The sequence below is a fragment of the Eubalaena glacialis genome, chromosome 16, assembly GCF_028564815.1.
Source record: "Eubalaena glacialis isolate mEubGla1 chromosome 16, mEubGla1.1.hap2.+ XY, whole genome shotgun sequence".
Classification (NCBI taxonomy): Eukaryota; Metazoa; Chordata; class Mammalia; order Artiodactyla; family Balaenidae; genus Eubalaena; species Eubalaena glacialis.
In genome coordinates, this window is record NC_083731.1 from 40,884,073 (window position 1) to 40,896,800 (window position 12,728).

Below are 12,728 nucleotides of genomic sequence, written 5' to 3' on the forward strand. Positions count from 1 at the left end.
CAACAACTTTCAAGTGTATAATACAGTATTATTAACTATAATTACAATGCTGTGCACTAGATCTCCAGGACTTATTCATTTTCTAATTGTAAGTTTGTACCCTTTGACCAACATCTTCCCATTTCCCACCCTTCAGCCCCTTGGTACCATCATTCTACTCTCTGTTTCTATAAGTTCACCTTTTTTATTCCCACATGTAAGTAATGCCATACAGTATTTTCTTCATCTGAATTGTCTTATTTAGCATAATTCCCTTATCCATGTCACAATTGGCAGGATTTTCTTCTTCTCATGGCTGAATAATATTCTGTCATATATTAATACCACATCTTTATCATTCATCTATTGACAGAAACTTCAGTTGTTTCCATATCTTGGCTATTGTGAATAATGCTGCTATAAACATGGAAGTGCATACATCTCTTTGATATCCTGTTTTTATTTCCTTTTGATATAAATCCAACAGTGGGCTTGCTGGATGATATGGTTGTTCTATTTTTCATTTTTTGAGGAACTTCTAGATGGAATAATAATCTCAATCTTACATGAAAGGAATTAAAAAAAATAATGTTACATGAATTCAGTGCTGAAACTTTTAATCAAATTTAAGTTGTCTGATAAAAAAAATAGTTTTTTTTTCTCCCTGTATCACACTTTATCCTGTGCTTCTGTCTGTTTATCCCACATAAAATGTGGGTTAAATTTTTTACTCTATTCCCCAATAAGGTCTCCAGAAGAAAGATTTTAGTCATACTTGTTTTAACTGCAAGTTTGGGAGAGAAACTCTCTTAAAACCGTGCTACTCAAAATGTGGCATGTGGATGAGGAGCATTAGTATCACCTGGAGGTTTGTTAGAAACGCAGAATACAGGGCTCACCCCAGGTCTGCTGAATCCAATTCTCCATTTCAGCAAGGTCCCAGGTTACACGTAGCAGCTTGAAATTTGAGAAACACTGTTTTTGAAGGAAACAGAAATCAGTTGTAGAAAAAAGGTTTTTGGAGTAAGATAGTACAAAAAAAAAAAATCAGTAAGATGGAAAAAATTTTCAGTAAGATAGAAAACAATTGAACCAGCATTGAAGTGATAGAGTGTATATATGTGTGTGTGTGTGTGTGTGTGTGTGTGTGTGTGTGTGTGTGTGTGTGTGTATATATATATATATATATATATATGATTTATCCCATACACAGAATTTTTTTAATATATTTTTTTAAATTTTTGGCTGTGTTGTGTCCCCGTTTCTGCGCGAGGGCTTTCTGTAGTTGCGGCAAGCGGGGGCCACTCTTCATCGCGGTGCGCGGGCCTCTCACTGTCGCGGCCTCTCTTGTTGCGGAGCACAGGCTCCAGACACACAGGCTCAGCAGTTGTGGCTCAAGGGCCCAGTTGCTCCGCGGCATGTGGGATCCTCCCGAACCAGGGCTCGAAACCGTGTCCCCTGCATTGGCAGGCAGACTCTCAACCACTGGGCCACCAGGGAAGCCCCAGAATTTTTGAAGTTCTATAATATTTATAATACGTCTTCCACCCATTCATTTTTGGCAGTATATTTGCTGTACGTGTCAGCAAAGTACATGAATGATGGGGGAGATTCTGTCCAAAGAAGTTTCTGAATTGTGAGAAATTGACTAGGAAATGAAAATTTGAATAATAGAAATTGTGCTTATGAAATCTGTGTATTATATGTCAGACTGCTTCAGTAGCTTTAAGATTATGACAAACAAATTTGTAATGAAACTAAGTATTTTCTCCAATCTGTTTCCTGGCTCTAATACAAGGAAGTAACCAGCTCTACGTATAGTTATGCCAAAATTTCTTAGCTTATTAAACTAAATGGAATTTATTTCATAATCAATGTATAATCATTTTAAGGTAGTCTTTTTGTTGTCCTTATAAACACATCAACCCCTAATTTTCCATTGTTTCTGAAGATAAGTACCAGGAATTTTACTGTCCTAATCATTACTCTCAGTGTTTAATTTATGTGCAAATTATGCAGGTCCAAACATTGGTATACCTTACAAAATTATAGTTGGGCAGCCCTCTTGCAAAGACATGGCACAAAATATTTGATTCGAATGTGGACATAAACACATTGTTTGTTGATGTAATTATCTTGGAGGATTACTCTCCTAACACAATCAATGTTGAAGCACATGGAACTTTTTAGATGACCCTGAGGAAGAGCTGGTTTATTTGCAGTTACACTGATAAACAGCAGACTGAGATAGATAGATAGATAGATAGAAAGATAGATAGATAGATAGATAGATAGATAGATAGATAGATAGATAGATAGATAGATAGATAGATAGATGATAGATAGAAACTATCCTGTGCATGTGTGTTTATCTGTTATATCATGTTATATGAACAGCATACCTTGCATTCTGGCCAGGCTTATCCAGTTTTTTTTTTAATAATTGAATGTTAGTTTGATTCTGGATTCAAGTCTAAACTTTGCATTTCTTACTGACTTCTAGAATATTCACAACACTGTTTTAAATGAAACCATCAGCCTATTCTTACTCATATAACTGCTGTGTGATTAAATTTAACTATATATCTTGAAATATTGTTGTTTCAGGGAACCAGAGATAGTGGGTAACTATTAATAATAATAAGTATAAATAATCACTCTGAAATTATCTTTTCAGAGGCTCACCTATTCTGTTTAGTGAAAATACTATCCAAAGTTTTGTATTTCTCTAATTCAATAAACCAAAGGAAAGAGCAGATTTAAAAATTTCCCCTTTTAAAATTTCCCTCTTTTCATGGAAAATATGTTATTATTCTTGTTAACTGAAAAGTGCATATTGGGGGGGGGAGTCCATTTTATTATATGTTTGGGACAGGACAACTTTTTTTACATAAATTTGAAAACTTAGAGGCAAACTTGTTATATATGGAATCACAAAGTTTGAATATCTCAAAAAGAATCCGTCCAAATCATCCTTTTATAGATCCAGAAGCACACATTTCAGTTAACATAAAAAGCTTGTAGCAGTGTAGAAATTGGAATTCTTATATATTCAAACCAGTAGTGCAGTGCTTCTCAATATTGAATGTACATATGGATTCCCAAGGAGATGTTCTTAGAAAGTTGATCAGGGTTCTAGCAAGCTCTAATGAAATGCTGCTGTAGCTTGATTGCTGACCACAATTTGAATAACCAGGCTCTAGTGAGCATGCCCAATTTCTTAAATAATGAGACAAAGTGACGGAGTATGCTATCTTGCCTTTTTAATCTTTAAGATCATTCCTGGGGGCACATCATATTTTGCTATTTTTACTAACAGCTGCATTCTTTTCTTGTATCTTTTTCAACCTTCACCACTATAAGTCTTGTGAAGCTGGATCTGTGCTTTTCTCCTCTTTATGTTTATATTACCTGCCTCCTGCCTTTAAATACTTCAAGCACCACAGTTGCAACTCTTTCAGGCTTTTCCACAAATTCCATTTCTCTTCAGGAGGAATCCAGTAGCTCTACATTTAGGCAATTTTGCTACTTGGCTCTTCCTTATATTGTGGCCTAGGTTGATTACTAAGCTTAACATTATCACTTTTAAACTTATTATTGACATTTTTCTTTCTATTTGACACGATCCATTCTTTACTTGTGTTAAGTGAGCTCTGTCTGTCTGTTATAGGTTGAATTTTGTCTTTCCAAGAAATAAATGCTGAAGTCTTATCCCTCATTACGTCAGAATATGACTTTACTTGGAATAGGGTAGATGCAATTACTTAAGAGGACATCATACTTGAGTAGGATGGACCCCTAATCCAATATGACTAGTGTCCTTATAACAACAAAACCATATGAAGTCCGAGACACACAAGGAGAACACCATGTAACAAGGAAGCAAGAGAGTGGGGTTATGCTGCTACAAGCCAAGGAACGCTGAAGCTTGTTGGCAAACCACCAGAATCTAGGAAGACTTAAGAACCCGCAGGGAAAGAAATAATGTCACACATGTCCATATCTAGTAAACGTCAGGTAAACTCACACCATTACAGGAATATTGGTCTTTGTACTTTTAACACAAACAGTTTTGGGAGTTTATCTGTATGAGAGCAATAGGTATTAAATGAAAGAGTTGAGGTTTCTTAGGTATGTTCTGTTAGGAAAATAGCTCCCCCACTTATTTTTAAATAGGAGAAATAGATTTTTCTTAATTGTGGAAGAAATCTAAAGTAAACAATTAGAAACACAGTAGACAAAGTGAAAAGATACTATTAATTTTTTTAAAAAGACTGGCTAATAAATTTAAGAGGTGTCTCTGGAACGAATTAAAAATTTCAAAAGGAAAAGAAAGAGCTTTTTCAACAAAGCTCTTTATCTTCCAAATTTCTTTTAGCTAAAAAATTACTACTGTTTCATCTAAACAGGCATTTCTACAAAAAACAAGTGACCACTTAAATCTCTGGAAGATGCTAAGTCATTTACATTACCCTCATCAATATATTTAATATCCTAAAGGCTAAGTCTTACAAAGAAAAAATTATAACCCATCAGCTCATCGCATATTTCAAAGATCCTGCTCAATGTGAAGTCATATTCATTGATCATTGTGAGTATAGCTATTTTATTCATTCTTAATATATAAAGAAGATGTGTAGTGAAAGTTTCTTTGCTTTATGAATTTGCAGTGTGGGCCATACAGTGACTGCACTGAATAGTTGCCACTGTTACATCCAAGCCCATAAACATATCTGAGTTTGATAGGCTTGCAGGCATACATGGGACAAATAACACTTTAAAATAAAGTGTAACCTACATATTTATCACAACTAAACTACAGTAGGGGTAATTTGCTTGCCTGCTGCTTCTTTTAACCAACTCCTATTTGGTGAAAGCCTTAGAAAAAACAAAATTTGTAAATTTAATTATACATTTCTGAGCTTTGAAGTATTTTTTTGTAAAATACATAATAAAACTGGGGAGTTATGATGGATTATTAACCAATGGAAATCTAGCATGTATAAAATTTCATATATTCATTATTCAATGTTAATATAATTTAAAATTATATGCTATATTATTACTAAGAAATTAAGGCAGATACTCACATATATATTTCTGATCTTTTAATTGTGAACTGATATATTTTGGAAACCCAGGGATAAAATCATTTTGCTATAGCGTAATTGAAGAATACTGTGTAGTTAATAAAATTGCATGTCTTTCCCCATACATTGTTTCATAAAAAGAAAATAACATTAGTAATTTATATAGAGGAATTAAGTATCTCGAGAGTTGTATATCAATCTGATACTGTATTAAATTTCTAAAAATAGAAAATGAATATGTGCTTTACATTCATTTTAGCAAAATAATATTTTCATATATAATATGTAAAAACTGAGCGTTCAAAAGGTGGATATATATTTTTCTCTCATGTTCACTTAGTGAGATGGCTGAATTTTATTTTATATTTCAACCTTTTTAAAGTAGTGAAAAATGATGATGCTTTAGATATTTTTGAAACCATGGCATATGTCCATGATGGTACAGTCTAAGTTTATCTTCTTCATTACTGCTTAATACGTCTCTGGCATATAATGGCTAATCAATGAGTACATATAGGGTAAATGAACACATGAATAAAAGTTTGAGATTGCAAAAGAAGAAAAACTAGAACTCAAAAGCTCAAAAAATGATCAATAAAATAGAAAACTATGTGTTACTCTTTCCCATATCTTAGAAATTTCAAGGGTAAGCAAACTAGCAGTCTCAACATAATTATTTTTCACAACAAACAGTATGTTAAATAAAATATTTTTCTCTGTTTAATTTTAATTTTACTTGGAAAAGATGTATATTATCTAAAATTAATTGGACCATTAAGTACGTTTGAATTTCTTTCAAAGACATACAATGAATGAAAGGATTTATATGTTTGGATTCTTTAGGTTAACTTTCTTATCAAATATATGAATTAAAGATGTTTATGCTTTAGGCTAAACTGTTTAACATTATTAACATTCACTTATCTTCGATAGCCACATATTCAAAAGTAATCTATGGGGAGTAAATGAAATATCAGAATAGTAATATAATATGCTATTTCAGTTTATAGAAATAAATATTAGCTGGTAGCCATAATCTAGTTATAGCTTAATTTCGTGATGCTAAAAGGGTCTTCATGATTAGAACTCAAATGTGTCCAGAAGCTAAGAAATAATAATAAAATTGTCAGCCTGGACTACTACTGATTTTGGAAGTTTAAGTTTTAAAGTAATTTTTAAGGCAAATAAGTAAATATTTTAAAAAATTAACTTGGAGTTAACTTATTTCATATATAAGATTTTAAGTATCATAAGCCTCTCTATAAAATATGTATAAGTAGAAATAGATTACACATGGTGAAATACATATATTTTTAATGTTCTTAAAAACAAAGCAAAAGACATATTTGTCGTTAGAAAAGTATAAAGTTCAGAAAATAAAATTGCAGGAGAGAACATTTTAAAACATGCTTTAGCTATGGAAATATTCTCTTCACCTGTATGTTAAAGAAAAAATACTACTTTGAGAGATTGTCTTACATTGAATTATCCACTTTGCAGTTTGCAAGATTTGTAGTGTTTACTCCAGCATACTTTTCTTTAAATTCCACCTGGGCAAAAATCAAATTCACTGGGCAAGAAGTGCTTGGGACAATCAAATCACATCTGATTAACACGCTGGTAGATGTCACTGGCATCACTTTTGAATGACTTTCATAATACTAATAGGAAGTTTTCTAATTGAATAATAATGTTAAAATGTCACTTTGTGTCCAACACAGAGACTGTTCTTTGAGTTTCTAATATGCTGAATATATCTTACTCTCAACCTCATTCGTCTGGAGAATAAAGCATATGATTCATTGGCAATCAGTCTGGAGGCTACTAGAATGCTGAAAAGAATACTATTGTGTTAAGTTCCACCTGAGGACTAGTAACCAGTCTACCATTTGTGTTACTTAAATTACTTACAAGATTTACATAAACTATATATATATATTGATACTCTCATCCATGTGATAGGCATAGCAATATTTGTTCTCTCTGACATGCACATGTCAAGCTCAAATGAAATCCACTTGTGAATGAAGGGTGCACTCTGTGAAGAAACTGATGTGGCCATAGATGTTGAAAAAGAAGAGTACTAACTTTCACAGCAACTGTGACAGATGTTCAGACAGATGTATCAAATTTTTCAAAGAAAGAAAAATAGGAAAAAAAAAGTAAGAATCTTATAATAACCTCAGCCTTTTGCCTTCTCTAGTATTATCCAGGGTTCTGCTAAATCTATATCTTTTCTGCTATCTAAAGAATTGTTAAAGTTTTCTTGATTTTTGTCTCTTTTTTTCTCTTCATTTCATAAGTCATTGCATATTTATTCTTAAGTTGTTCTTGTAAATACTTGGTTTAACAAATAGTAGATATCACCTCTCTACCAGAATAAGATGAGGACATTTGGGTGAGTTACCTCATCATGCCATCTATATTATTACCATCTTGTATTTTAGTTCTTCCTTTTTTTCTAAACGCCATTAGTTAATACAATTATTAGAATTATTGTTCTACTAGCAATGTTTATTTTGACTTGCCTATATATTTACTAGTCTCTGTTCCCTGTTCCTTCTGTCATCCGTCCAAGTCAGTCTTTTAAATTTCCTATTTCCTTTCTGAAAATAAACTTGAATCATGCAAATGAAAATAAGCAGAGACTATTCATTCAGTGATTACTATAGCAAGCTGGGCAACCACTACCATTTGCTTTGGCAGAGACTCAAAGGCTCAAAGACTTCAGGTGTGTTCTTATTGGAGGTTGTTGGCATGGGGAAACTTGAGGAAGACTAAGTAGAAATGGGGCATCTTATGTAATTGGTTGGGAAAGCATATTTGGTTTCATCTGTTTTGTGCTGTGTTAGAGAAATACAGGCAAATTATAGGGAAGTTGGTAGCTGGTGACCAGGTCTTGGTCATTCCTGGGCAAATGGCCCCACAATTTATTGTTTGGCTTCCTGGATGTTTGCTGCAGAGTTTTGGGGTAAGAGTCCCATTCTCGTATATAGTCTGGCCATTGTCCATTTGTATATTCAGTGTCTCACCTTATTCCTAAGGACACTGTAATTATTACTCCAAAATCTTTGAGTGGTAAACCTTCTCATTTGTTGCATTTAAATATATTTTTGGTTTGTCCCCACTCTTTAATAACATTTTTTCTGAATTGAGAATTTCATTGTGTTGGATTTCTTCTCCACAAAAATTTGAAGATATCTGAATGTCTTCTAATAGCAGACTTCTTCTTCTAGTGAAGAATAGATGTTTTAAAATTCTTATTTCTAGAATATGTGTCCTGCCTCTTTCACGAACTAGTTGATTCTCTCTCTCTCTGTCTCTCTCTCTCTATATATATATATACTTGGATTTCAGCTGAATCATTGCCTAGTCAGACAATTTCTGACCATCCTGTGAAAAGTAGGCCCTTCACTAGATTTTCATTTTGTTTATGTTTCATATTTGCTATAATATTTATTACAACTTAAAACAATTTTTACTCATCTGTTTTCTTTCTCTCCCTCTAGAATATACATTCTTTGAAATCATGTACTCTGTTTCATTGTAATATTGGGATATCTGGGCTTACTGCAGTAACCAGAATGTTTTTGTAATTACAATTGTCTTACTTCTATACCCTTCATATTCTTTGGGAGCATGTTGTTTATGTAAATTTTTAAATCAAAAGTCATAAAATCTAATAATAATTTGGAAGTTAAAAGAATGTGTGTATATTATAATTCTTGTTCTTTTCCAGCAAATATATTTAAACCAGATTTGAATTCGTATAAAGGGTAGGAAATAAGAGAAAAATTGTGATCTACTCTTATGAATGAAGGAGAATGTGTAGGGTATATAAAACATATAGAGTTTTAAAATTTTAATCTCATATTAAATTTAGAGGGACCGTAAGCATTATTTTATGACAAGATGTTTTGGAACTTTTTTGTAAGTGTGCATGCATAATAGATATGTGTAATGTACTTCAGTATTTTACAGACACAAACTGATTAAAAAGAGACACCGTGTGGCAGTAGAGATAAGATACAGTCATTTAAAAAAAAAGACATTCTGCTTTTCACAAGTAGGATTTGAGGTAAGAGAAATGACATGAGGCATAAGTCACCTTAATAAAGGGTTGTAACAGATCACCACTTGTCAGTTTCAGCACAAGCAGGAACTTTAGGAAATAAGAATGTCTTATTCTTTGAGAAAACCTCACAAAAATAATCAAAGCCTTTTATACCCTTGAGGGATGTCTCTTAAAGGACTTGATTAGTTCTGGATACCTCATTTTAAGATGGACACCTACAAACAAATTGAATCCAGACATTGTAACAATGGAGCATAAAGATGTCATGTGGAAAGATACAAGGGACTAGAGAACTTTAGCCTGGAAGAGACAACACTTAAAGCAGCATACCAAATTGTAAACTTTATATATATATATATACATATATATATAATATTGTTTTATGAAATAAAAATGTGCCTTAGTCTGCATAGGTGCAGAATTCTTAAGTAGAGACAACAAAAGAATGTGCGTTGAGAGACTGCTTTCTAATATAGAACAAATGTTAGGATGCATTTTCTGACAATGAGAAAAGTTAAAAATAAAATGGGCTAATGTGGTGGAGTAATAAACTGCATTTGAGGACTGCTATTCAAATAAAAGATGGTTGACCCCTTTCCAGAAATATTATACATAAATGTATAAATGGATACATTATTTCAGTTAGCATTTCAACTATTAGACTTCAGATATGTCATCAAAATTTCCATGATAAACAAAGGTGCCTTACTCACTAGCCATTGTAAGATGAAGTTGAAAGTCTTTTAAACATAATTAGTGATATTTTCATTTTTAGAAAACCAAAAAAAAAAAATGATAAATAAAGCTTTGATGCAAAAATTCTACTCAAATTTCCAGGTGTATGGGAATTTTTCAGTGCCCAAGTAGCTATTATGTACAACTTTGATAGAAAATAAAAGTCATCATAGCATGACATTCTTTACTAATAACACTGATTTAACTGGTTCCCGCTTCTAATTTCCTTCTGCTGCCCAACAATATTTATCCCAATACACTGAGCAACATCTTTTTCAGTAATTTTCCTTTTGATTTTGGGTTACTGTATACATCTGACAAACCCATGTAGTATAATGCAAAGTGGAATTGCAATCTTATAAGAACTACGTGACTTCATGAACCTGATGAAGTAAAGTTAGAATTACTTGGGTCACAAGTAAAGAAAGTCTTTGACAAATGAGGGTGCAGCAGAGTTAGACTGGTTAAAAATTGAAGAAAAATATTGGCAAGAATGATGATAGACAATGTGCTTCAAAAGAGAATGATTTGACTATCAAAGAATTGAAAGAGGTCCTTGGGAAATTTGATGAAGCCCTAAAATATTTTGGCAAAATGGCCTTCTTTGTGATTGTTCTCTGAAACAATCACAGTGTAATATGCTATTAAATTTTGGCAAAATTACAAACCCAAACAAATACACAAACACAAGTTAGCTTAATGTATTCTTGAAGTATTCAAATAATTAATGTCATTAAAATAACCTTATCCTATTGTACCTTATAAGATAAATTGAATTATTTTAAATATTTATATTATTTTAGATGCATTTTCTAGATAAACTCATAATCACATCTTTTTTTTAACCATTCTTCTATGAAATTATGATGAATGTTTTAACTACTTTAAAGTGTCTTTTTTTTTAGAACTAATTATGTGTATATAATGGTGATCTCTCATGTGTTCTTTTAGCAAGTCTCATAGGATGTCATTTTTGTGCTACTGACAATGAGTGTTATTATAATTTGTGAGTGTGAAAAGTGATTTGTAAGTACTAAACTGCTGTACCACTGATTTTAAAAAATCTTTTCATCAGCAGTACATCAAAATTACAGTTAATATTATGGCTATAGCCACACAGAACCTGTACATTTCTTACAAACTACAAAACGAACCCCAATATATTAACTACATCATTCACTACCCACTACTGATTTTCCATGAAGAATATTAATTTTTTAAAAAACTGAAATAACACAGTTAAAAAAAGATTTTGGAGTTGGTATCACACATAGATGAAAAATAAATTGACATAATATCCTGTGGGTAAACCTTCAGCCATTTAAGAACGTGCAAAAAATTGTAAATATAACTTACAGAAAGAAAAAAGTAATTAACAGTGAGTCTCTGTGTTTGGCAAGATTATAGTCTGTATGTATTAGGATTTGTGCATCTGTGACCCAGCAGGTTGTTAAATTGTTCAGCTATCAGAGATAGCATTTGCCATTTGTTCAGATGAGGTAGCTTGCTAGAAACTACATAAAGCTGCTTTAAAAAGAGACTACTAGTATTTGTTTTTCAAATTTCTGCTGTCTTGAGGTGTAATCATCATTAATAGGTATGTATTTCAAAATATAAAGGCCTACATTAAAATTTACTAGGCATTATTCAAAGTATGTTATAAATTCATTGGCTTATGAGTCTATTTTATGTTTATTTTTACACGTTATTTTTGTTTTGTTCCATAGTCTTCATAGAGTTGAAAAACTATTTATACTTGTGAAATTGATAGAAGGTTATGAGATTTATTGATGTAATTCAGAGTGCGGATGTTGTTCTTTTGTTCTAGTATGATTTTATATTATCAGTTAAATGAGAGGGCTGAAATTCTTCAGATAGTTAACTAAATTTTCTATTTTGTTAACTTGTCATGTATAGGCATATCAATAGAAATTTCTTCACTTGAAAGTCAGTGTAGGTTTGTTATCCTGAATATTTTGACAATATTTTAAGAATACCATCCAGTGTAAATTCAGGGAGTATAATAATTGCTAGCATTTTTGACATTACTGTATGCTCCCTTAGGTGTTTTGCATAAGTTTGGCCATTATATCCTCAAAAGAATCTTGTATGGAAAATTTTAAGCTTATTTTACAGATGAAGAAACTGAGAAAAGAACACTATAAGTAACCTTCCTAAGTATGCTCACCTAGCAAGGTATAGCTCCAAGATTTTGCATGGCATTAGCAGTCTGACTCTTGAAAGCTCAAGACTGACAGCTCACACTTAAGTGACAAGCTGTTCTTTCTCTGCTATTGTACCTTTTAGAAAATATCAGATAAGCACATACAAACATGCATTTCATAGCAACTTAAAATTAAATTCTATAATATCCACCTAAAGAAATTTGGACATAATTTTTGAAAAAAAGATTTTAATGTGTTACAATATCTCTTCCATTTCAACCACTTTTAAAAGTACAAATCAATAGCATTAATTACATTCACAGTACTGCGTAATCTATCACCACTATTGATTTCCAAAAGTTTTTATCACTCCAAACAGAAACTCTGTTACCATTAAATAATAACATTCTCCACTATTCCCAACCCCTGGTAACCAGTAATCTACTTTTTGTCACTATTCCTCTATTGTAGGTATTTCATGTGAATGGGAACATACCATAATTTCTTTATGTGTCTGGCTTATTTCACTTTATCATAATTTTTTCAAGGTCCATCTATGTTGTATCATATATCAGAACATCATTCCTTTTTATAGCTCAGTAATATTCCACTGTATGTATACATCACATTTTATTTATCCATTCATCTGTTGATGCACACTTTGGTCATTTTCATCTTTGGGTA